The sequence below is a fragment of the Ambystoma mexicanum genome, chromosome 1q, assembly GCF_040938575.1.
Source record: "Ambystoma mexicanum isolate Mex_15411 chromosome 1q, UKY_AmexF1_1, whole genome shotgun sequence".
Lineage (NCBI taxonomy): Eukaryota > Metazoa > Chordata > Amphibia > Caudata > Ambystomatidae > Ambystoma > Ambystoma mexicanum.
Window position 1 is genome coordinate 393,931,595 of NC_090922.1, and position 25,598 is coordinate 393,957,192.

The 25,598-nt window shown below is 56.4% G+C and overlaps 1 protein-coding gene across 2 annotated transcripts in view; it reads right to left on the reverse strand.

Annotated features, from left to right (window-relative positions):
* RPGRIP1L (RPGRIP1 like) overlaps window positions 1-25,598 on the reverse strand; it is a 1,574,704-nt gene that overhangs the window by 1,153,959 nt on the left and 395,147 nt on the right. The gene's annotated exons all lie outside the window — the stretch shown is intronic.

Sequence of the window (25,598 nt, forward strand, 5' to 3'; positions counted from 1 at the left end):
CACCAGCCCCCACCCATGTCTCCCACCACCCCACCCCCCAGTCACCAGGGGCAGCCTCCACCAGGCCCCCACCCATGTCTCCCACCACCCCCACCCCCCAGCCTACCAGGGGCAGCCTCCACCAGGCCCCCACCCATGTCTCCCAGCACCCCCACCCCCCAGCCACCAGGGGCAGCCTCCACCAGGCCCCCACCCATGTCTATCAGCACCCCCACCCCCCAGCACTATGGGGCACCTGCCAGCAGGTCCCCACCCATGTGCAACTCATGTACCCCTGCACCCCCACCCCCCAGCACTGTGGGGCACCTGCCAGCAGGCCCCACCCATGTCTCCCACCACCCCCACCCCCCAGCAGTGCAGGGGCACCCACCACCAGGCCCCCACCCATGTCTCCCACCACCCCCACCCCCCAGCCACCATGGGCACCAACCACCAGGCCCCCACCCATGTCTCCCACCACCCCCACCCCCCCAGTCACCAGGGGCAGCCTCCACCAGGCCCCCACCCATGTCTCCCACCACCCCCACCCCCCAGCCACCAGGGGCAGCCTCCACCAGGCCCCCACCCATGTCTCCCAGCACCCCCACCCCCAGCCACCATGGCCAGCCCCCACCAGGCCCCCACCCATGTCCCCTATCACCCCCACCCCCCAGCCATCATGGGCAGCCTCCACCGGGTCCTCACAATCCCCAATTATGTGCGTTATGGTCAGCCTCCACAGCCAAAAAGCCCTACCAAGTAACCCATTCACCCACATGGAAATGGAAATTACATGTTACACCCCCAATGTTCACAAAGCAAATGAACCCATGTCCGTCACACACAATGGTTGCAATTGAATGGGAAAACACCCAACATGACATGCATGAAACCAATGAGATGATACCACACAGTGAAGTATGAAAACAAAATTGTATTAAAAAAAAAGAATGCAAAAGAAATTAAACAAACTACAATGGCAATGAAAAAAAGATAAGCTGCATGTCCGTTTAAAAAAATAAAAACACCAAATCCTAATCCAAAAAAATGTTGTCCAAAGTCAAATGAAAAATAAAATCAATCCAATGAAGAAATATGTACAAAACATCCAAGGGTCCATGAGCCCAACTGAACAAAGGAAACCTACAAAAAACCCTAACTAAAATGCAACTATATACAAAAAGTGGAGCAGTGTCCGTCGACTCCAAATCATAAGAACAAACAAAGGAAACCTAAAACTAAAGAACTATATACAAAGGTGGCGGGCAAGTCCAGCGGCTCACTCCGTGGTGTTCCGGGCCAGGGCATCATCGAACTCCTGTTCGATGTCCCGGAGGCGGTCCTGTTCCATGGCCCCGAGGGTCCGCAGGGACGACGCCGTGTCCTCCTCCAACCCCCTGCGGATTGCCTCGAGGCACTCGGCCCGCCTCTGGGCCCTCCGCATGGAGTTCTCCGCCCTGACCATTGTGAGCCGCGCCTCTTCCGCCCGCCGCCGCTCCGCACCTATCTGCTGGCCCAACCGCTGCCACACAGAAGACACCCCCCGTCCTGGGTCAACCTGCCCTCCGGCCGATGCCTGCCCCTCCGATGTTGAAGGCCCCGAGCCTTCATGGCTCCCACCACGTTGATGCTGCTGCTGTGCCTCTGCCCGTGCACTGCCTCCTGCTGCCTGCACATCCTCCGCCGGCTGGGGTGCAGTTGTTGATGTGGCCACCCCTGCTGGACGTCCGACTCCCGACTGTGGCAGGGATGCCTCCTCTACCAGCCTGGCCGCACCGTCAGAGGCAGCTCCACAGGGCACCCAGGTGACTGATGGGTGGGAAGATGGCACAGAGGACGACTGGCGCGTAGGGGGTCCAGTTGAGGAGGGGGTCGGAGCAAGCCCCACCAGACGGAGGAATCCGGCCTGGGTGACCTGTCCCAGCAGGCTGACGTGGTCAACGAGCCATTCGAGATGACGTGCAGTCTCTCCATGAAAAGACTGCGAGTCACCTCGCATGGCCCGTTGACGCAACGCCACACCAGCCAGGACAGGCTCAACCCGGACCTGGATAGCCACGTCCGCAGGCAGAGGAAGGCCAGTTGAAGTCAGCTCATCCCCTGCCTGAAAACGGGTCTGGACGTAGGCATCCCTGCTGGTGCAAGATGATGCAGGGACAGGATCGGGGACAGGATTGCACACGGGCACCTCCGCGGCGGCCTGTGCTGCCTCCTGTCCCTGGTCCTGCACTGCACCACTAGCACCAGTGGGATCCCCACCTCCAGACCCCGTCTCTGGTGCTTGCACGGCCTCCTCCTCCACCAAACCCCCCACCAACCTGGATGACTCCGTGCCATCTTCCGCTGTTGGGCCCTGTGGGGTCCCAGCTGCCCCTTCTGCTGCCGAGGAGTCCAACTCCAACCTCCGCCTCTTGGACCTCCCCCCGGCAGCTGCGGCCTGGGACGCGGCACCGGACTCCTCACTCCCCGACGAGATGACAACACGGGAGGGGAGCCGCACCTTCCGTCTCCAGGCTGGCGGTGGGATCCCCGCCGCTGTGCTCCACAGCACCTTCTCCGCCCTCTTCATCAGTTGACGCTGCAGACAGGGAGAAACAAAACACAGGCATCAGGGCACTGTACAATGGACACATACACACATGACAGTTGCACATGAGTGGCATTGGCAAACCTCAGACATGTCATCACAATCCCCAACACACATGTCATTACAACTCGCACACATGAGCCATACCACAGCCATATCGCAACTGCCACCACCATGCATACACATACAACAGCATGAGCAGCCAAAGGTGAGCCAGACATCACATGCAACACAGGAAGTGCACCACACATGTACACACACCACCACACTTGCATGCATGTTTACACCTCTGCCAAGTGTCGCACTGTTCAGACGGGCATCCATGTCACATCTGCCAATCAGGCTTCCACATACCACTGTCACATGCATCCATGTTGCATCACTGTTGCACCCTTGTCAAATACACACACATGCACATGTACACAGTGCTGATACATGCAGCCGAAAACAACATACATGCGTGACATCACGGACATGTCTACTTACATACACATTCATCCAAACATGTGTGCCCACACAACTGCATTTGGCATGCAAGCCTACACACACAAGCACCATCCATGTCTCACACATTACAGCCCTCGCATGTGTCAGCCCCACGGCCCTGTACACCCCCACCCATACTCGACCCCATACAAACAGATGTGCAACCTACACACTACCGAATAATCACCACACGCACTGCTCACAATCAGGATGCATGTACACTCACCGCTCGACTCCAGACGGGTCTGCTTCTCTAGGACCTGGACGTGGAGCGCTGGTGATATGTGTTCCAGGACCCTCATCTGTTCTTCCGACAAGTGGCCCCGGCGCCCCTTGGCATCCGCTGCCTTCAAGAGGCGCCGGGCCTTGTTCAGGGTCCTGGACCTGAAGTCCTCCCAGCGCTTCCTGACATGTTGTAAGTCGCGGACTGCCACCCCCTCCGCGTTGATGGCAGTCACGATGTCAGTCCAGATCCGAGTCCGTCCTTCCTTGTCGGCGCGGGAACTTCCGAAGAGGGCATCATACTGCCCCAGGACTTGCTCCACCAGGACACCAACTTCGGTGGCACTGAAGCTGGTGCCCCTCTGCCTCTCTGGCCGGGGGTTGTCAGTGGTCACAGATGGTGTTTGCCCCGACATGACAACCCCAGAGGCAGGAGTGGGTGGGCAACTGGGTCCTGGGGCTGGGCTGTGGAGCGATGGAATCCCAGTCGGGAGTCTTCGGTTCCAGCAGGGGTGGTCACAGCAACAGCACCCCTGGCTGATGTGCAGGCAGCAAATGGCAGTGCACGTGGGCAGCAGGCAGTCAGGCAGCAGCAGATGGCAGGTGGGAGCGTGCTCGGGGCTCTGGGGGGCAGTAGTTCGGCCTTCTGGGCAGGAGCGTGGTCTTCCGTGTGCATACGCGTGGCCAGCTTGATACGGAGTGATTTGGCACGTGAAAAATCTGCACGTCAGCGTGTAATTCGAGGAAAGGCCCTTAGCGCGTAAGCGCGTCTGCACGCATACGCATTTTCATTGGACAGAAGGCCCCTCAAGCGCAAGCGCCCCTGTGACGTGACGCGTACAGACGAGGATGCGCATTTCAGCGCGCGTGAAAAACTGCACGTCCGCGTGTAATACGAGGAAAGGGCAGCGCGCGTGGAAACTGCACGTCTGCGTGTAATACGAGGAAAGGGCCTATGCGCGTAAGTGACGTGACGCTCGCGTGCGTGCGTTTCCCTCAGCACGGTTTAAAGGTGAGCGGGCCCAGCAGTTCGCTGTACATGCCTTTCCTGGAGACCGACGTGTGTTGCTGCTTCCTGTTTCGCGCGCCATCACAACTTCACAGCTATCAAGGACGTATCTCTTCTTTTGGCGGGGGTATTGGCTACGCGTGTTTTTCTGCATCGCGCTAGTCAGACGGTGAGTCACACACGCTCTTTTTCCCACTGCGGTTGCCCCTGTGTATCGCACCCATTTTCGATGTCATAGTAGCCTGCGTGTCCCACGCGTACGCGTTATTCGTGTTACTGGGTGCCACCGCGTACTGCGGGAGGTTGAATCCACGCACGTAGGCTGCAGGGTTGCGTGCACGGTTTTACTGCAGTTTTGGGGTGCCTGAGCGTTGCGTGACCCGTCACCACATCACCGGGGTCACATACAGCCTTGCAGGTGCAGGGGGGCTGTTAACATCTTGTTTCCCACCCCCTTCACCCCAATTGCCCAGGTCAATTGTGGTGTACACCTCCCATTGGCACCACTCCATCTGTGCCAGCACTACTACATCTGTGCCATGGTTGGGAGGCCACCAAAGGTGAGGGGCGCCTCAGCTGGGCGTACTCCTCCTGGCGGGCGTGGTCGGGGACGTGGCCGTGGTGACCAGGGAGTAGGTGGACTCCAGGGTGTCCAGGGCAGCCACAGAGGGGGAAGAGGAAGGGGTGCGCCACTTGAGCACAATGTTGTGCCATGTGTCGGTGCAGCCATGCCACCACCCCCTGTGGTTCCGGGGGATGCAGCTTCTGCATCTGGCACTGGCACCCATATGACCCAGCAGTCCGTTCCATCGACTGCCACGGGCCCAAGGGTGGTGGTAGCTGCAGGTGCAGCTGTGGACACCGCCACCCAGGCTCAGGGTCTGCCAGCGCAGGCTGCGTTGGCACTTGAAGAGCCCTTGGTAGATCTCCAACAGGCCAGGGGGGAAACCATAGGGGCAGGCCGGGCTGCTCAGACCAAGACACGTGTCCCTGGGGCAGTCATGTCATCTGCTGCCCCGAACAGCCGGGTGTTGGCAAGTGCAGGGGCAGATGCACCCAACAGCACCCCGGTTGTGAGTCTGCCAACCAGGACCGTTGCAGCCAACCACCCTGCCACAGCTGATGTTGCTGCGCAGGGTCCATTAGTGTGCACCCAGCTGCCACTGACACAAGTCAGGCCTCTGGTCATCCCTCCACCTGCCACTCCCTTGGCTCAATCCACCGAATCCACTGGCCATGCTGGTCAGGGCGGCATTAGCCAGCCAGGGTCTGCGCCACAGTCCAAGAGGAGGAAGGTTGCACCTGCAGCACAGGCTGGGACCCCACACACAGCCACGACCTCCTGCACGTCGAGGAAGAAGCCTTTCTGTAAGCAGGAACTGGACTTCCTCGTGGACTACGTGCGGGGCCACAGCCGTGACATGCTAGTGGGTGCCAATAGTCAGACCACGGCTGCCCAACGTGACACCCACTGGAAGCATGTTGCGGAACATGTCAGTTCATTCGGCCATGAGGTGCGCAGGAGTGCAAAAAGCGTTGGAATGACATCAAGCGCAGCACTAAGGCCAAGCGTGCCTCAAATTACAACTTGACTCTGGTGACTGGCGGTGGGCCTGCACCAGAGGAGGAAGAACTCACTCCGCATGAGGCTCTCGTTGCGGAGTTCATACCACCTGAATTGGTCGAAGGAGTGGGAGAGAAGCTGGACTTTGATGCCCAGTCCAGTGAGTGTTGATGCGTGTTTGTTGAGGACGTGTGTGTTTCACTTGTGGGATGTGTTGTGCATGATTGCTGCTACATGCGTCGTGTACATGGTTCTGATGTGTAAGTAATGCAATGCTACCGTCAAGCATGTCTCCTCTGCCTGCATGCGGGACTCCATGTAGGCATGCTCCCTTGCCCCTCCTCCGCCACTCTGCACCCCAGTTCCACCTTTGCACTGGTCTGCTCCAATCTTGCCAATGTGTACTTTCTTGTTCATGTGTCCTGTGTAGATGCTAACTTCCAGCGTGGAATCTGCCAGACATATGCCATGTGGTACAGCCTTAGTACTCGATGCAGGGTATCTCACTTGTACTGTGCATGGGTCAGATGTCCCGCAGGGACATGAGTGCCCATTCATGCTCCATGTGCATTGCACGCATGCCCGAATGTGTCCTTGACTGGATGATCACTGTAATATAAGTCCTTTGTTACATACATTGCCTGCCATCTCATCAGCCTTCCCATGTCAACTGTGCCTCAGTCCTGCGTTGCACACATGTTTAGGCTCTTACAATCTGTGTGGCTTACAGGCCTCAGCCTGTTCAATGGCCAATGACTCTGTCCAACTCTTGGTGTGTCTTCTTCACACGTGGGCGGCCTCCGGAGTTTCCATCATGTGTCCTGCCCCCTGTCCCAGCATCATTTGCAGTGTTGTAATTTGAATCACATGAAGCTGTTGATGCCAGTCAACACTGCCTGTCAATACACAGGTGTATGGTCAGCCTTTTGATACCATGCTAGGCATCCCTGCTTTGGTACTGGGGTGGAGGGGTGCTTGGCTTCTAGGCATGGTACACATTGAATGCACAATGCATGTGATGTCTGATTTTGACATTGCACTGCCTTCACATTTCCTAGCACACACCATGTAGTGCTTGTACATGTAGGTAGTGAGTGGCTCCACATTTTCCACACTGCATAGACCCACTTCCAAGGAAACTGCCACCTTTCAACAGGTCTGATCACAGAAGCTATTCAAAGTAGACCCAGCATGCATGCCAGGTCATATGTTGTGTGTCACATGTCTGCCTGATGCCTTTGCTGTCGGTGTGTGTGTGTGTCGTGTGCTTCTGACATGTGTATTGACCTTTTCCTCTCTATTTTTCAGGTGATGACGCAATGGAGGCAGAGGATGGTGTTGTCATGCCAGACACAGGGTTGGTAACGCCACATCAACCCGGCACTAGTGGGGGTCGTGGGGTGGTAGGCCACGAAAACCCCCAAGTGCTGCAGTCCATCTTGTCTCTGGCTGCCTATGAGTCCAGCCTTGATGACGACTCTGACGTCCATGTTGAGTTGGATGACCATCAAGTCCATGTGTCAGGGGTGAGTGATTCTGATGTGGACTCTCCTCTGTCTGCGACCCCTGCACTGAGGGATCAGACAGTCTTGGTTCCTCCGCCCGTGGTGGATCGGGACGCAGGGTCACCCTCCACACCAGTCACTGATGTGCCTGGGACATCACGTCAACGGGGGCATGTAGTCGTGCAGCCGCAGGCGGTGCCAACACAGCGAGGACCCCCGGTCCTTGGGTCCCGCAGGGGTCAAGCCCGGCAACGCGGTCGCCGCACGCAACCGCTGTATACTGAGTGGGAGCAAGACATGACTGCCAATTCCGAACGGCAGGGGGCAGCAATGGAGAACATCGCTGAGAGCATGGAGCGTGTGGCCCGATCTGTGCTCCCCACTGCTAGGCAGGTGCTTCTCCAGCAGCAGGCGGCACGGTCCACGGCCCGCTCGCTCAGGCTGGGCATAGCGGCCTCAGACAGGGCACGCCAGGCTGAAATGTCGTCTCTGCGTCAAGCAATTGCTGCTCACACAGAGGCGCACATGGATGCCTTTAGGGAGGAGTATGCTTCCCTCAGATCCACTCTGGGTGTCCTTATGATGTCCCAGAGGCAGCAGGCAGAGGAGAGGTTTGCACAGCTTGAGCGTACCATCTCGGCTGAGCTACAGGCTTGCCGGGAGGTGCAGCGGTTGTCCAGCCAGGCCTTGCAGGAGGAACTCCATGTTACACGTGCTACCTTGCAAGAGGAAGCACGTGTATCACGGGAGGTTCTGCATGCAGACCTACGTCACATCGCCACACAGAACCAGGCTCACCCGTCCGGCAGACTTGCAGCCGACGAGGGGCAAGCTGCGGCTAGGCGTGGCCAGGCTACTGTGCCACGTCCTCCTTTCCAGGATGAGCCAGACTCGGACGACCATCTATCTCCCATATAGGTCGTGCTGTGCAGGCGTTGAGCCCATGGAGGATTTTTTTTTGGCTCAGCATCATCGCATGTGGATGTTGAGCAGCACCCTGTACCTCCCCCCTCCTGGGTGCCTCCCCTCCCCCCGGGTCGTATGTGGCCATTTTTCTTTTAGTTTAGTTAGTTAAGTTTCTGTTTGATAGTTAGTTTAAATAGGTAATGTAGGTTTTCCATAGTTAGTGTAATTTGTTAATAGTTGATTTAGTTTAAAATTGCTAGTCTATTGTGCTTTCATGTGACGGTGCGGTGCTTTGTGGCTTTTGAAGGCATCCACTGTCTGTTCCACCTGGGCCCTTCATGGTTGTCTTGTGTATGTGTTTGCTGCTTGGGTTCCTCGACTCACATATGCCACTCCTGCCTCCCTTATCCATGGGCTCGCAAGGATGGTTCGGTGTTACAGCATTTTACACAAGGGCATTGGACTGTCATATCTGTGGCATGTCTGGTGCTGTGTGACTTGTGTTGACACCCCTAGTGGGGATGATTTAGGTGTCATTGTCCACTGTTCAGCTTTTGCTAGATGGGGTGTGTCATGATTAATGTGGACATTGATTGCTATGCATTGTGTAGTATGTTTCTTATCTTTCCTGTACATGTGCTTGTTGCAATTCATGCTGTAGATAGTGTTCCACACTTTGGAGGTGAAAGACGGACTGATGGTGTGATTTGTGATGTAACTCTCTGACATGGTCAAGTAATGAGATGCCTGATGAGACACACACAGATGACTTTGAAGCATTAATCATGTGTTTCATGCCCTTTCTGCAGGGGGATGAGCCTCCAGAGCACCTTTGCCAGCAGACATGGCCCATTGGATGACGGAATTCTGGACCCGTTTGTTGGTGCCCACATGCACATGTGTGCACAAGCAGAGGCACAGTGATTGCAGACCCACATCCTAGAACTGCTGACATGTTCCAAGGAACTCCAGGCAAGGGGAGCATCACAGGGGGGCCACGACACAGCAAAGCTTGCACCAGGCGAGTTGCACATGCAGGCTTAGTCACAGCACTGAGGGTGAGCTTAGACGAATATTGGTGTTGAAGCACACAATGCAGCTCAGATGTGTTTGTGGACTGATGGCTGCTGATAATAGGGTTGTCTGGGACACATGCAGAGGCAGTGGCACATACCCTCCGGTACACCAAGGTCCATTTGGGCACTTGTATCAACCATGTAGCCTTCCGAGACATGGAAAGGGGCAGCTCACAGGGACATGCAGCAAGGGACATACTCGGGTGCAGTGCATGTCTTTTCCACGTACTTCATGATAAATGCACTGCCAACTTTGTTTCGGTCATGGTGGTACGCAACTTGCTCTGTAGTCATGGCTTGCTATATGGGTCTGTCTGCTTACCCAGGGAACATTGCATGTTGTGTGAATTGTGACACATTGGTGTTCCATTTGCCACACACCCAGCAGCGGCTGCCTTACTGCATTGACTGTGTATGACCCGTCACAGGGGTGATGTTATATATGGGTACGAAGCATCAACCACAGATTGTCTGTTTGTAGAGTAGTCTGTTGCTATGGGGCATGTTTGGTGTTGTGTTTTTGTGCAATTGGCACGTACAGGTTGTTGACTGTGTCTCTCTTTGCAGCATTGCAGTGCTCCTGTAACCGGACCTGAGAGTGCGCAGGCAGGAGGCCAGCACTCAAAACCAGAGCTAAATGTCTTGTTGTTTTTCTTACAGACTGCTCTGCATAGGCTTGCTGGGGAGTGTACTGATGCATGGATGTATGTGTGGTTCAATTTGGTATGTTTTTTTCTCCCTAATCACCCGTGATCCAATGCAATTTTGAAACCTGTACCCTCTACCCGGTGTTCCTGCTTCCCGTGCCTATCCAAGCAACGTTCCCTGACCCTCTTTCCCCACTGGGGTTGCGGATGCCTGTGTAAGCCCCAAACTTGCAGGCGCCAAAACCCTAGAGGGGGTGGTTGGTTCGTACCACTCCTGAGCCTGGACTACAGAAGGCCATGACAATGATGTCCAAGTCTGTTTGGATTGTGTATGTGTTCATGCAGGTTATACATTTTCGTGCATTCCCTAGTTTCATGTGTCATTCCTTCCTCCTCCCCTCTCCTGCCGCTCATTCCAGTCATCCAGTGTGTCAACACCTGTCCCGACTGCATATCCCTGAACCTCCTTCCCCACCAGGCTCTCAGGGGCCTGTGTGAGTTTGACCTTGCAGGCACCCGGGACATGGTGGGGGTGGTTGTTTCGTGACACTCCCGCGCCTGTACAGGGGACCTGTGACAGTACACATCCATTCATGGTGCATCATCCTATGTCATGTACCACACATGTCTCACATCCTGTCGTGACATTGTTTTGCTGTGCTACCTTGGTTGTTGCATCATTGTGGTAGTACTTGGCCTTTGTGAGGTACTGCTACGTCAAGTCATCTACTGGAGGGTGTTTGGGTTCGTTTTTATGCCTTGGATTTTGTGATTTCGGAAATGAGTGTGGATTCTGAGGGTTCAGGCATCTTTTTACACACAAGGTGGGAGATGGTGACGAAGGGGAAAGGTGATCCTGTGGCCAGGTGGAATTGAGGTTTGGAGGCTCCTTGACCCAGGTGCAGTTGTTCAGTGGGTCATGGTCATTTGTGAGGGAGGGGGGGTTGTTGTTGATAGTTGCCTTGCCCTGCAGTGTGATGGGAACTCTGACATAGTAATGGTGGTATCCCATGTACATGTGTTCTGCTGATCAATGCCTGTTCATGTTTTGTGTTTTCCTTTCAGGTGCGAGGGGATAGTTGTGGTTTGACATGCTGGGGTGTACACATGGTGGATGTTCACATGTGATGTGTAGGGAACACTGATGGTCACTTGAGTGCACATGCATATGTGGAGTGCATGTCCTTGCAGAACCACACACTTGCACTCTGATGCACTACATGTACTCCCACCCTTGCATATACACGTGTACACTGTTTGCCTTCTGGTGCCCGGCAGCACATGTTCTGTGACCGATCATGGATCCAGGACATGCCTAATTTGATGTTTGACGTGGTCTGTCACTTAGATGTGATGCTCAGGGTGTGCATCACACACAATGGCTGTTCACTGTGCTGTGCGCTGAGCAGTGTGATGCAGGAGTAGGACACTGCAGACATGAGCTGCAGTGTTGATTTTGCAATGCATAATGTGCATGTAGACAGGCATTCATTGTGATGTTACGTCTACGACTGTTGTAATGCATTTGGAAATGACTTATTTTGGGTGTGAGGTTGTTGGTCTGTCATTTCATCCGATTCCGGGTCAGGGAGCAGTGTCCGATGCCACTGTGCATTTAGGACATGGCAATGTGTACCTTATCGTTACTGCATTGGTGTATGGGTATTGCGTGCCATGTCATGTTGATGTTTGGGAGGGTTTGAGTGACATGACAGTGATGGCCATGGCCTGGTTTGCAGGTGTGTGTGATGCACACCTTGCATGTTCGTGTCATCCGCTTCTCAGAGCAACTAGCTGGGGGTAGATTTCTCTCCGCAGCAGGGCCCTCCCCCTGAAACAGACTTCCGGCCTGACTTGAACTTGAGGGGAATCATCTCCAGTTCTGGAAGCACCTCAAGACCTTCCTCTTTGCTTCTGCTTACTGTCTGCCTCTCCCTTGCAGAATTCTCCACTGGAACTGCACAGGAGCTGCAACTGGGCCACTCTCACCGACATCGGTCCCTGGCCCAGCCACTCTCCACTTGCACTGCCTCCCTGGCAACCCCTGCACTGCAGTACTGTCTCTCTATCCCTATAGCCCTCCCTTCCCAGCACTTGTCTGCACTTACCTTTGTAGTTGCCACCAGGCGACCTATGTATTATTTTTTTGGGCTACTTCCCCTGTACTGGACTCCCCCCCCCCCCCACCCTTCCCCTTGCACTTTTCCCATTCCCCCTACCCCTGCACTTGCACGATCCCAATGACACCTGGCCTAGTAGTACCGTTCTCTGTGTTCCCTTGTTCCCCCCTCCCTGCCTCATTGCGCCTTGGAATACTTGTGTATGGCCCATATCATGTCATATGTCATACGTGTGCCTTTTGGTCACACAGGATAGCTTGTGTTTATGTAGCTAGGGATGCAGACGATGTGGCACTTCCATGGCAACTATCTCAGGGTGGTAAGGTTGTGACAGTTGACTGTCTCTTTGTCATCATCGATTGTCACCTGGTATGTGCCAGGCCTGTGTGCACTCCGCAGGGGTGGGAGTTTAGGTGAAAAATGTGGCCACAAGCTGGGTCCGGGCTTCCTCGCCACGTGCCCTGTCCCCTCCCATGGGCAGCGCCTGTGGTTGGGGATGTGGGGGCACCACCATGTCCACCGGGTGCCCTCCCGTGTTGCAACATTGTGCAGGACACATGCTGCCACAATGATCCTGCACACTACTGGTGGTGCATAGAGTAGTTGCCCACCAGAGCGGTCAAGGGAGCGGAAACATGACTTGAGCACTCCGAATGTGCGCTCCACTATGCCCCTGGTTGCAATATGGGCGGCGTTGTATCTTACCTGGGGTGGTGTGGTGGGGTTCCGGATTGGCGTCATCATGTGGTTGCTCAGAGAGTAGGCACTGTCCCCTGGGGAGATGACAATAGTTGAGATTATTAGGGCTTGGATATTTGTCTGTGTGTGACTTGCATGCATGTGCAAGGGCATTTGTACTGACCTAGGAGCCATGTGTCGCCATGCTGCCCAGCTTCCAGGGCCCGGCTCAGGGCGGACATTCTGTATATGAAACTGTTATGGGTGGAGCCAGGGTAGTTTGCATAGACAGAGGTGATGATTCCCTTTGCATCACATACCACCCGTACATTGATGGAATGCCAGTGCTTGCGGTTTCGGTAGATGTGCTCAATGGCCCTAGGTGGACGTAGGGCCACATGGGTGCAATCTATGGCACCGAGCACTTTGGGGAAGTGTGCCACCCTGAAAAAATCCAGGACAACGGCCTGCCTTTCTGCGGGTGTTCTGGGCATGTATATGTGCCTGCGGACTGAGGGGCGCGCTGTCATGATTGCCAGTACCTGGTGTAGGCAGCGTGACTGCGTGGCCTGTGAGACCCCCCCCACTATGGCAGTGGTCCGCTGAAATGACCCAGTGGCCAAAAAATGCAGGACATTGAGCAGCTTCTCCAAGGGGCTCAATGCTTGGGAGCAAAGGGTGGGGGATGTGAGGTCATCTTCCCACTCCCTGACCAGGTCTAGGATGATATGGGGTGGAAACCTATACCTGCCATAGACCTGGTCGTCAGGCATCCCAAAAAGGCTTGTCCGTGGTGCAAAAATGCGTGCCCTGGCTATTCTCCTCCTCCTGCGGTGTCCCACGATCAGTGCAGCGACGAATGGGGCATTCATCGTAGCTGTATATACGCGTTTGTTGTTAGCGCGCACTTTTATGCTGTGCGCGGGGACGCTTCCGCCTGCCTTCGTGTGGCAGACGCGTTGACGCCTGTGCACGTCTTTTGCCGTGCGCGGGTTTCCCGTATTCGGATACGGTCCGAGTATCATCGCGTGTGATCGGAGGGGAGTGTGCGTACACGCAACTGGCCTGGGTACGTGTGTTTCGGGGTGCGCGGGAAGTTCCACACGCGATTAGCCTGGGTACGTGTGTTCCGGGAACTTTCACACGCGATTGGTGGAAATCCACGTGTGTTCTGTCATCACGTGCAATGAGGGGAAACACCTGCGCGCGTCACGTCACAGACGCGCTCACGCGCTAAGGGCCTTTGGTCCAATGAAATTGCATATGCGTGCTGCCGTGCATACGCGCATGGCCCTTTCCTCGTATTACACGCGGACGTGCAGTTTTTCACGCGCGATGAAATGCGCATGCACGTCTGTACGCGTCACGTCACAGGGGCGCTTGCGCTTGAGGGGCCTTCTGTCCAATGAAAATGCGTATGCGTGCAGACGCGCTTACGCGCTAAGGGCCTTTCCTCGAATTACACGCTGACGTGCAGATTCTTCACGTGCCAAATCACTCCGTATCAAGCTGGCCACGCGTATGCACACGGAAGACCAAGCTCCTGCCCAGAAGGCCGAACTACTGCCCCGCAGAGCCCCATAGCACGCTCCCACCTGCCATCTGCTGCTGCCTGACTGCCTGCTGCCCACGTGCACTGCCATTTGCTGCCTGCACATCAGCCAGGGGTGCTGTTGCTGTGACCACCCCTGCTGGAACCGAAGACTCCCGACTGGGATTCCATCGCTCCACAGCCCAGCCCCAGGACCCAGTTGCCCACCCACTCCTGCCTCTGGGGTTGTCATGTCGGGGCAAACACCATCTGTGACCACTGACAACCCCCGGCCAGAGAGGCAGAGGGGCACCAGCTTCAGTGCCACCGAAGTTGGTGTCCTGGTGGAGCAAGTCCTGGGGCAGTATGGTGCCCTCTTCGGAAGTTCCCGCGGCGACAAGGAAGGACGGACTCGGATCTGGACTGACATCGTGACTGCCATCAACGCGGAGGGGGTGGCAGTCCGCGACTTACAACATGTCAGGAAGCGCTGGGAGGACTTCAGGTCCAGGACCCTGAACAAGGCCCGGTGCCTCTTGAAGGCAGCGGATGCCAAGGGGCGCCGGGGCCACTTGTCGGAAGAACAGATGAGGGTCCTGGAACGCATATCCCCAGCGCTCCACGTCCAGGTCCTAGAGAAGCAGACCCGTCTGGAGTCGAGCGGTGAGTGTACATGCATCCTGATTGTGAGCAGTGCGTGTGGTGATTATTCGGTAGTGTGCAGGTTGCACATCTGTTTGTATGGGGTCGAGTATGGGTGGGGGTGTACAGGGCCGTGGGGCTGACACATGCGAGGGCTGTAATGTGTGAGACATGGATGGTGCTTGTGTGTGTAGGCTTGCATGCCAAATGCAGTTGTGTGGGCACACATGTTTGGATGAATGTGTATGTAAGTAGACATGTCCGTGATGTCACACATGTATGTTGTTTTCGGCTGCATGTATCAGCACTGTGTACATGTGCATGTGTGTGTATTTGACAAGGGTGCAACAGTGATGCAACATGGATGCATGTGACAGCGGTATGTGGAAGCCTGATTGGCAGATGTGACATGGATGCCCGTCTGAACAGTGCGACACTTGGCAGAGGTGTACACATGCATGCAAGTGTGGTGGTGTGTGTACATGTGTGGTGCACTTCCTGTGTTGCATGTGATGTCTGGCTCACCTTTGTCTGCTCATGCTGTTGTATGTGTATGGATGGTGGTGGCAGTTGCGATATGGCTGTGGTATGGCTCATGTGTGCGAGTTGTAATGACATGTGTGTTGGGGATTGTGATGACATGTCTGAGGTTTGCCAATGCCACTCATGTGCAACTGTCATGTGTGTATGTGTCCATTGTACAGTGCCCTGATGCCTGTGTTTTGTTTCTCCCTGTCTGCAGCGTCAACTGATGAAGAGGGCGGAGAAGGTGCTGTGGAGCACAGCGGCGGGGATCCCACCGCCAGCCGGAGACGCAAGGCCCGGCTCCCCTCCCGTGTTGCCATCTCGTCGGGGAGTGAGGAGTCCGGTGCCGCGTCCCAGGCCGCAGCTGCCGGGGGGAGGTCCAAGAGGCGGAGGTTGGAGTTGGACTCCTCGGCAGCAGAAGGGGCAGCTGGGACCCCACAGGGCCCAACAGGGGAAGATGGCACGGAGTCATCCAGGTTGGTGGGGGGGTTGGTGGAGGAGGAGGCCGTGCAAGCACCAGAGACGGGGTCTGGAGGTGGGGATCCCACTGGTGCTAGTGGTGCAATGCAGGACCAGGGACAGGAGGCAGCACAGGCCGCCGCGGAGGTGCCTGTGTGCAATCCTGTCCCCGATCCTGTCCCTGCATCATCTTGCACCAGCAGGGATGCCTACGTCCAGACCCGTTTTCAGGCAGGGGATGAGCTGACGTCAACTGGCCTTCCTCTGCCTGCGGACGTGGCTATCCAGGTCTGGGTTGAGCCTGTCCTGGCTGGTGTGGCGTTGCGTCAACGGGACATGCGAGGTGACCTGCAGTCTTTTCATGGAGAGACTACACGTCATCTCGAATGGCTCGTTGACCACGTCAGCCTGCTGGGACAGGTCACCCAGGCCGGATTCCTCCGTCTGATGGGGCTTGCTCCGACCCCCTCCTCAACTGGACCCCCTACGCGCCAGTCATCATCTGTGCCAACTTCCCACCCATCAGTCACCTGGGTGCCCTGTGGTGCTGCCTCTGACGGTGCGGCCAGGCTGGTGGAGGAGGCATCCCTGCCACAGTCGGGAGTCGGACGTCCAGCAGGGGTGGCCACATCTACGACTGCACCCCAGCCGGCGGAGGATGTGCAGGCAGCAGGAGGCAGTGCACGGGCAGAGGCAGAGCAGCAGCAGCAACATGGTGGGAGCCATGAAGGCTCGGGGCCTTCGACATCGGAGGGGCAGGCATCGGCCGGAGGGCAGGAGGACCCAGGACAGAGAGTGTCTTCCATGTGGCAGCGGTTGGGCCACGCCATAGATGCGGAGCGGCAGCGGGCGGAAGAGGCACGGCTCACAATGGTCAGGGCGGAGAACTCCATGCGGAGGGCCCTGAGGCGGGCCGAGTGCCTCGAGGCAATCCGCAGGGGTTTGGAGGTGGACACGGCGACGGCCCTGCGGACCCTCGGGCCATGGAGGAGGACCGCCTCCGGGACATTGAGGAGGAGTTTGATGATGCCCTGGCCCGTAACATCCACAAGTGAGCCGTGAAACTGGCCCGCTGCCCTTGTACATAGTTTCTAGGTAGTGTTAGGTTTCATTTTTGTTTTTATTTTATTTGGACCTTTCGGACATTGGCCACATTTTTGTATATAGTTTTTTTTTTTATTAGTTAGTGTAGTTAGAAAGGTTTCCTTTATTTTGTTGGGATAATGGACCCTGAATTGTTCCCATGTACATAGTTGACAGTTGGATTGTATTTTATTTTTCTATTTTTGACCATGGAGCAATGGCTTTCTTTTTCATTTCCCATTGGATTTTGTTTTGTGGACATCGACTTTGGACATTACTTTGGATTTTTATTTTTGGTTTTGCTTTTTTTGACGGACATGCTTCTTTTCATTTGTACATCCATGTTTCTGTTTCTTCTTTTTTTATTCTATTGATGTTTCCTTTAATGCATATTTTTTTGGTGAACTTCAATGTGTGGTATCTCATTGGTTTCATGCATTTCATGATATGTGTTTTGAGATTCACTGACACCCATTGGGTGTATGTGAGGGAAATGTGTTTGTTTCGGAACTTGCAATTGGTGTTCTGTGATGTAATTGCAAATTATGAGTGGGTGGATGCAATACTCGGGTGGGTGTTTTGCATTTGGAGGCTGACCATAGGGACCAGGGATCTAGATTGTGATGACATGTTGGCTGGGGAACATGAGTTGCACATGGGTGGGGGCCTGCTGGCAGGTGCCCCACAGTGCTGGGGGGTGGGGGTGGTGGGGAACATGAGTTGGACATGGGTGGGGGCCTGCTGGCAGGTGCCCCACAGTGCTGGGGGGTGGGGGTGGTGGGAGACATGGGTGTGGGCCTGGTGGATGCTGCCCCTGGTGGCTGGGGGGTGGGGGTGGTGGGAGAAATGGGGGGGGGGGCTGGTGGAGGCTGCCCCTGCACTGCTGGGGGGTGGGGGTGGTGTGAGACATGGGGGGGGAGGCTGGTGGAGGCTGCCCCTGGTGGCTGGGGGTGGTGGGGAACATGAGTTGGACATGGGTGGGGGCCTGCTGGCAGGTGCCCCCCAGTGCTGGGGGGTGGGGTGGTGGGGAACATGAGTTGGACATGGGTGGGGGCCTGCTGGCATGTGCCCCACAGTGCTGGGGGGTGGGGGTGGTGGGAGAAATGGGTGTGGGCCTGGTGGATGCTGCCCCTGGTGGCTGGGGGGTGGGGGTTGTGGGAGACATGGGTGGGGGCCTGGTGGTGGGTGCCCCTGCACTGCTGGGGGGTGGGGGCCTGGTGGTGGGTGCCCCTGCACTGCTGGGGGGGTGGGGGTGGTGGAGTGGGAGACATGGGGGGGGCTGGTGGAGGCTTCCCCTGGTGGCTGGTGGGTGGGGGTGGTGGGGAACATGAGTTGGACATGGGTGGGGGCCTGCTGGCAGGTGCCCCACAGTGCTGGGGGGTGTGGGTGGTGGGGAACATGAGTTGGACATGGGTGGGGGCCTGGTGGTGGGTGCCCCTGGTGGCTGGGGGGTGGGGGTGGTGGGAGACATGGGGGGGCCTGGTGGAGGCTGCCCCTGCACTGCTGGGGGTGGGGGTGGTGGGGAACATGAGTTGGCCATGGGTGTGGGCCTGGTGGATGCTGCCCCTGGTGGCTGGGGGTGGTGGGAGACATGGGTGGGGGCCTGGTGGTGGGTGCCCCTGCACTGCTGGGGGGTGGGGGTGGTGGGAGACATGGGGGGGCCTGGTGGAGGCTGCCCCTGCACTGCTGGGGGGTGGGGGTGGTGTGAGACATGGGGGGGCCTGGTGGAGGCTGCCCCTGGTGGGTGGGGGTGGTGGGGAACATGAGTTGGACATGGGTGGGGCCCTGCTGGCAGGTGCCCCACAGTGCTGGGGGTGGGGGTGGTGGGGAACATGAGTTGGACATGGGTGGGGGCCTGCTGGCAGGTGCCCCACAGTGCTGGGGGGGGGGGGAACATGAGTTGGACATGGATGGGGGGCCTGCTGGCAGGTGCCCCACAGTGCTGGGGGTGGGGGTGGTGGGAGACATGGGTGTGGGCCTGGTGGATGCTGCCCCTGGTGGCTGGGGGTGGGGGTGGTGGGAGACATGGGTGGGGGCCTGGTGGTGGGTGCCCCTGCACTGCTGGGGCGTGGGGGTGGTGGGAGACATGGGGGGGGCTGGTGGAGGCTGCCCCTGCACTGCTGGGGGGTGGGGGTGGTGTGAGACATGGGGGGGGGCTGGTGGAGGCTCCCCCTGGTGGCTGGTGGGTGGGGGTGGTGGGGAACATGAGTTGGACATGGGTGGGGGCCTGCTGGCAGGTGCCCCACAGTGCTGGGGGGTGGGGGTGGTGGGGAACATGAGTTGGACATGGGTGGGGGCCTGCTGGCAGGTGCCCCACAGTGCTGGGGGGTGGGGGTGGTGGGGAACATGAGTTGGACATGGGTGGGGGCCTGCTGGCAGGTGCCCCACAGTGCTGGGGGGTGGGAGTGGTGGGGAACATGAGTTGGACATGGGTGGGGGCCTGCTGGCAGGTGCCCCACAGTGCTGGGGGGTGGGAGTGGTGGGGAACATGAGTTGGACATGGGTGGGGGCCTGCTGGCAGGTGCCCCACAGTGCTGGGGGGTGGGGGTGGTGGGGAACATGAGTTGGACATGGGTGGGGGCCTGCTGGCAGGTGCCCCACAGTGCTGGGGGGTGGGGGTGGTGGGGAACATGAGTTGGACATGGGTGGGGGCCTGCTGGCAGGTGCCCCACAGTGCTGGGGGGTGGGGGTGGTGGGAGACATGGGTGTGGGCCTGGTGGATGCTGCCCTTGGTGGCTGGGGGGTGGGGGTGGTGGGAGACATGGGTGGGGGCCTGGTGGTGGGTGCCCCTGCACTGCTGGGGGGTGGGGGTGGTGGGGAACATGAGTTGGACATGGGTGGGGGCCTGCTGGCAGGTGCCCCACAGTGCTGGGGGGTGGGGGTGGTGGGGAACATGAGTTGGACATGGGTGGGGGCCTGCTGGCAGGTGCCCCACAGTGCTGGGGGGTGGGGGTGGTGGGAGACATGGGTGTGGGCCTGGTGGATGCTGCCCTTGGTGGCTGGGGGGTGGGGGTGGTGGGAGACATGGGTGGGGGCCTGGTGGTGGGTGCCCCTGCACTGCTGGGGGGTGGGGGTGGTGGGGAACATGAGTTGGACATGGGTGGGGGCCTGCTGGCAGGTGCCCCACAGTGCTGGTGGGTGGGGGTGGTGGGGAGCATGAGTTGGACATGGGTGGGGGCCTGCTGGAGGGTGACCCACAGTGCTGGGGGGTGGGGGTGGTGGGGAACATGAGTTGGACATGGGTGGGGGCCTGCTGGCAGGTGCCCCACAGTGCTGGGGGGTGGGGGTGGTGGGGAACATGAGTTGGACATGGGTGGGGGCCTGCTGGCAGGTGCCCCACAGTGCTGGGGGGTGGGGGTGGTGTGAGACATGGGTGTGGGACTGGTGGATGCTGCCCCTGGGGGGTGGGGGTGGTGGGAGACATGGGTGGGGGCCTGGTGGTGGGTGCCCCTGCACTGCTGGGGGGTGGGGGTGGTGGGAGACATGGGGGGGCCTGGTGGAGGCTGCCCCATCACTGCTGGGGGGTGGGGGTGGTGGGGAACATGAGTTGGACATGGGTGGGGGCCTGCTGGCAGGTGCCCCACAGTGCTGGTGGGTGGGGGTGGTGGGGAACATGAGTTGGACATGGGTGGGGGCCTGCTGGCAGGTGCCCCACAGTGCTGGGGGGTGGGGGTGGTGGGGAACATGAGTTGGACATGGGTGGGGGCCTGCTGGCAGGTGCCCCACAGTGCTGGTGGGTGGGGGTGGTGGGGAACATGAGTTGGACATGGGTGGGGGCCTGCTGGCAGGTGCCCCACAGTGCTGGGGGGTGGGGGTGGTGGGCAACATGAGTTGGGCATGGGTGGGGGCCTGCTGGCAGGTGCCCCACAGTGCTGGGGGGTGGGGGGGTGGGGAACATGAGTTGGACATGGGTGGGGGCCTGCTGGCAGGTGCCCCACAGTGCTGGGGGGTGGAGGTGGTGGGGAACATGAGTTGGACATGGGTGGGGGCCTGGTGGATGCTGCCCCTGGTGGCTGGGGGGTGGGGGTGGTGGGAGACATGGGTGGGGGCCTGGTGGTGGGTGCCCCTGCACTGCTGGAGGGGTGGGGGTGGTGGGAGACATGGGGGGGCTGGTGGAGGCTGCCCCTGCACGGGTGGGGGTGGTGGGGAACATGAGTTGGACATGGGTGGGGGCCTGCTGGCAGGTGCCCCACAGTGCTGGGGGGTGGGGGTGGTGGGAGACATGGGTGGGGGCCTGGTGGAGGCTGCCCCTGGTGGCTGGGGGGTGGGGGTGGTGTGGGACATGGATGGGGGCCTGGTGGAGGCTGCCCCTGGTGGCTGGGGGGTGGGGTGAGACATGGATGGGGGCCTGGTGGAGGCTGCCCCTGGTGGCTGGGGGGTGGGGGTGGTGGGAGACATGGGTGGGGGCCTGGTGGTGGGTGCCCCTGCACTGCTGGAGGGGTGGGGGTGGTGTGAGACATGGGTGGGTGCCTGGTGGAGGCTGCCCCTGGTGGCTGGGGGGTGGTGGGGAACATGAGTTGGACATGGGTGGGGGCCTGCTGGCAGGTGCCCCTGGTGACTGGGGGGTGGGGGTGGTGGGAGACATGGGTGGGGGCCTGGTGGAGGCTGCCCCTGGTGGCTGGGGGTGCAGGGGTCATGCGTTGGGGGGGGGGGGGGAGTAGTGCAAGTTGACATGTGGGTTGGCTGGTGGGCATGGGCATGGTGGGTGGGGTGCCTGCATGACATGTGCTGGGTAGGCCCCTGTGGTGTGAGCCACCTGCAGGGGCCCGGGAGGGTGTAGAGGGAACACCTGGGAGGACCCACACGTGCAATTCACGTGTGCTGCTCCCCGCGCACCCCTGTAATACACGTACCCTGTTGATATCGCGCATACCTGTAATACACCTACCCTGATGGAATTGCGTGTGTAACTTCCCGCGCACCCCCGAAATACACGTACCCCGCTCAATCGCGTGTGTAACTTCTCGCGCACCCCCGAAATACACGTACCCCGCTCAATCGCGTGTGTCACTTCCCGCGCGCCCCCGAAATACGCGTAGCCCGCTCCCCCAGGCCCGATCGCGTGTAAATGTTCACGCGAACCCCTGAAATACACGTAGCCCGCTCCCCCAGGCCAGATCGCGTTAAGAAGTTCACGCGAACCCCTGAAATACACGTAGCCCGCTCCCCCAGGCCCGATCGCGTGAAGAAGTTCACGCGAACCCCAGAAATACACGTAGCCCGCTCCCCCAGGCCCGATCGCGTGTAGAAGTTCACGCAAACCCCTGAAATACACGTAGCCTGCTCCCCCAGGCCCGATGCGTGAAAATGTTCACGCGAACCCCTGAAATACATATAGCCCGCTCCCCCAGGCCAGATCGCGTGTGTGACTTCCCGCAAACCCCTGAATACACGTACCCCGCTCAATCGCGTGTGTAACTTCCCGCGCAACCCCGAAATACACGTGCCCCGCTCGCACAATTTCTGTATGTTGCCACTTTTGTAATGCGCATGGACGCTACCGCCTGCCTTCGTGTGGCGGACGTGTATCGGCTTGTGCGTGTCTTTTGCTGTGCATGGCTTTGCCCTATTCGATTCCATGAATACGTGTGGTTCGGGTGCTGGTGGGCGTTCCGTCTGCTTCCCTGCAGTACATCCCCAGTTACGCCCTTGTTTTCGCGAGTTGTTCTCCATTCCGCGCATTACGCCCCGTGTTCCGCCCACTTTCTAGTGTATGCGCCGAGGTTGTGCGCTTTCCATGTGCGCGTTGCGCACGTCTTTCGGGATGTTGCAGTGACGTGTGCGCCATGCACGGGTTTGGCGCACATCCCGAGGTAAACACGCGCAGGGACTTCCATGAATCGCACGCGTCTGTTTTTTTCCGCTTGCGCCTGCTTGCGCGAAGATTTTCGGCGCACGTTTGTTCCATGAATCGGCCCCTGTGTTACTTGGACATATTTACTGCAACCATTAAGTGCTCAGTGTGGCGCCATATATTATTGTTCACGGATCAACATTTTTTTGTTAAAGAACTGGATTGCTTTTTATCGCTTATTCTAAGGAATTGTTGTGAGCAAGATTTATGTGGGGAGACAACTTGTCTTTGACTATTGCTTCAGTTCGTTTTTTAAATGAAATTTAGTCTATTTTAGAAAAAAGGGAGAGTTCTTAATATGTATTTTAAAATGTATTTTTTCAAATGTATGAATTCTATTTTTGTATGTATGTTTTCTTATTTATTTAAGGTTGTTTGCAAACCAATTCACAATAAGAACATTTAAAATAAATCCCTGTTTAATGTTAGTTTATGGTCTTTGATAATCGAAAAAAAGGATTTGGGAAAATGCAATAAGTGCGATAATGTCAAATGTATGCCCAATTAAAATAGGAGTCTAAATAATTATGGCAGCAAACAAAGTATTTGTTGCATCAGGAAGACTGCCTCATATTTATATCCAAACGCTTCCATAATCATCACGTTTAGTTTCGTCCATAGTTCCTACATTTCGGAATGCTAAGAACGTTAAGAAACTGTACATTGCTTCTTCCCTCCACTTGGCTGACATTTTCTGTCAAAGAAACATTTTGGTTGGGTTCATTGTTCCTAAGAAACCATGGGAAAGAACATCAGTGCCGTGAACTGTAGCTGATGCTGAAGTGTTAATGTGTACTTACTTCTTGTATTGCTATATTTTGTGCAACGATAACATATGCATTGGCCACTACATTTAGAAAACCATGGGAACTGTTAAAGCACTCCACAATCCAGTTTTGCAATTAAATTCTTTTGGAGAAATGGCAAGGAGAATAACAATTTCGTGTTTGCCAAAGTTACCATGCTTATAGAGCGTTGCCCACTAAGTAATAATTTTCGAATAGGAACTTCCCCTTTTCTGCGCCCACAGACAGTACTCAAACGGGCAGTACCTGGCAGAAGAATGGGGCCTTTTAGGATCTGGGTTGTTTGACCAAAGTCAAACAGGTTGCGGCGGAATTGTTCGTAGTCTATTCCGCCGCAACTCTGTTTGACCTTCGTTCAAACAACCCAAGCTCCTGCCCCCGAAGCAGACTTATACTAATCCCCCATCCCCTACTTCTCGCCAGTATTTCTTCCACAGCCCTGCAGCGTCAGTTCCGTCCTTCAAATGTGGGCCGTAGCTGATGTGGCAGGGACCCCTTTTTTTTTCTTCTTTTTTGAGTCTCCCGCTTCCCATGTCAAGGAAGCAGGGGATACCCCTGCAACCCCCAAAGTCTAATATACCGAATATAGGGGGTGGGGGACACCCCCGCACCTCAAGTACGGTATATTAGGCTTCAAACTAATGGTACCACCCAAATTCGGGACTACTAAAAAAGCCTAATCAGTCAGACTTCAATTACTTGATTTATTTTCTGAGAGACCTTCACTTAAAGGATTTGGGTTAAAGAATCAGTTTGGCTCGTTTTCCCCTCTGCAATCCTGTAATGCTCCTGCCTCCTTATAGGTATATGGTCCCATGAAAGAAGCTCTCTTATCAGGTGGAACACAGAATAGTGAATCAATTCATTGGATTATAGATGCTATTATAGGGGAGAAGCTTGGAGTTTGTCTTCGCTCAGACTACTGTTGCTCGAGCTCCTGATGATAAAAAGTAAAATATTGTTCAAAGTCTGTCGATTTGAAAATAATATCCCTTAGTAGAGGCTCTGATTGAGAATTCAGGGAGAGACTGAAGTTCACCTGGTGCTTGAGAGAGATAAAGGTTAGCGTAATTTTGCACAGGATCTAGTCAGGGGGTCCGTAGGAGGGCAGTAGGATGGAAGGGTGGGTAAAATGGATGAAGTTGACTTTGGTTGAAGCAAAATGACCTACATCTGTTAACTAATCGTCTCCATACATTCAACTTGCTGATCATATCGCTGCAGGATCCATTCACCTTGAAGTAAAGCTAGGTGTTAGCATGTGATTAGCAGTGAACACCAATGTCTATCCCTCTTCTGTACATGGCATTAATGTAAACGTTAAACATAATGGAGTAGAAAGGAGACCATGGTGGAAGTCATCAGAAAGGCTGGTTCGAGCTGAAACAGTCGGTTACCCCCACGTTCTACCTTCAATTGTGCAGAACACTGCTGAAGCAATACAGAATGTGTCCCTCAACCCTACCTAGTACCGTGTACTAGCAACACCGCTCTGTAGTGTCAAAGATCACAGAGAGGTTCAACAATATCAAGACTAAGAGATCTCCATAAACTATCTTGAGAATATCATGCCTATCATGTTGACGCATCGAAGGGCCTGTAAGTAGTGCATTCTGCTCCAGCTGATGACAGTCTAAAGACATTTTATAAAGTAACCCAAAATGATACATCATTCCAATTCTGAAATCCTCAAACATCACGATGTTGGAAAGGAAATGTAAGCATGCGTCTGTAGGCGAAAGACACCCCTTCTTTGTTGGCACTTTAAGTATCATATCTATGGTTATGGTAGTTTCTTTAAAAATATTTGTAGAAAGCAGTGGCTCCAACTAAAAAACAAAAACAAATCGTTTTTACATTGTAGGGTTGGAGGACATCACCTATGGTGGCTCTACAAACCAGATAGTCTTTCAGTCAAC